Source organism: Mandrillus leucophaeus, unplaced genomic scaffold (genome assembly GCF_000951045.1).
Source record: "Mandrillus leucophaeus isolate KB7577 unplaced genomic scaffold, Mleu.le_1.0 Scaffold74, whole genome shotgun sequence".
Lineage (NCBI taxonomy): Eukaryota > Metazoa > Chordata > Mammalia > Primates > Cercopithecidae > Mandrillus > Mandrillus leucophaeus.
The window spans coordinates 1,959,972-1,961,216 of NW_012108030.1; the positions used below are offsets into that span (position 1 = coordinate 1,959,972).

Consider the following 1,245-nt stretch of genomic DNA (forward strand, 5'->3'; position numbering starts at 1 on the left):
AGTAGCTGGGATTACAGGCGCCCACCACCATGCCTGGCTAATTTTTGTATTTTGAGTAGAGACGAGGTTTTACCATGTTGGCCAGGCTGGGTCTTGAACTCCTGACCTCAGGTGATGGTCCTGCCTCAGCCTCCCAAAGTGCTGGGATTACAGGGGTGAGCCACGTCGCCCAGCCTCCTTCCACCATCTTCACACTGCTCTCCCTTCCTGCAGGGGCTTAGGGAAGGAATAGGGGGCAGCCGTGTGGTGAAGCCGCAAGCCTCTCTGCGCTCACTGATCTCTCTCTGCTATCTTTTCTCTCTCTCCCCCTCTGACTGCCACCCCAAAGTCGAGCTTCGATCCCCACCACCGTGCCCAGCCAAGTTACGAGCGTCCTTCTTTCCTGCCTCCAGGACCTGGGCTGATGCTCCGGCAAAAATCTATCGGTATGCCACCCAAAAGAAGAGATGTGGGGGCTGGGGGAGGCCAGGAATGTGACAGTTTAGGAAAAGCAAGCGGACTTGGAAATGTTTTCTGCTTCCAGAGAGACCATAGTTTCATCAAATTGGGTTGAGAGTTCAGGCTTTGGAGATGGGTGAACTTGGCCATGATCCTGGCTCCCGTCCTTCCCAGCTGTGTGAACTGAGGCAGGTGGCTTCACTTCTCTGGGCCTCTGGCTCTACATCTAGAGAATGGGGATGCAGTGAGCTAAAGCCCCTGCTACAGCTTTCTGGTTCTTTCTCTTATACCAGATTCCATCCATTCATTCATTTTACAAGTGTTTACTGAGCGCTCGCCACATGCCAGGAATTGTTCTAGTATAGGGATATGTCAGCAAATAAAACAGACTAAAGGTTCCTGCCCTCATGGGGCTTGCCTTATAGCAGGGGAAGACAGATAATGGATTATAAGGATGATAAGCAAGAAAATTATCTAGTATGTTAGCAGTTGTATGTGCTATGGAAAAAAAAAAGAGTGGGCCGGGCGTGGTGGCTCACACCTGTAATCCCAGCACTTTGGGAGGCCAAGGCGGGCGGATCACAAGGTCAGGAGATCGAGACCATCCTGGCTAACACAGTGAAATCCTGTCTCTACTAAAAATACAAAAAAGTAGCCGGGTGTGGTGGCAGGTACCTGTAGTCCCAGCTTCTTGGGAGGCTGAGGCAGGAGAATGGTGTGAACCCGGAAGGTGGAGCTTGCAGTGAGCCGATATCGTGCCACCGCACTCCAGCCTGGGCAATAGAGCGAGACTCCATCTCAAAAAAA

General features: G+C 51.8%; 1 protein-coding gene across 1 annotated transcript in view; it reads left to right on the top strand.

Annotated features, from left to right (window-relative positions):
- The window catches only part of SHANK1 (SH3 and multiple ankyrin repeat domains 1), a 56,676-nt gene that overhangs the window by 49,351 nt on the left and 6,080 nt on the right, over positions 1 to 1,245 (top strand). The gene's annotated exons all lie outside the window — the stretch shown is intronic.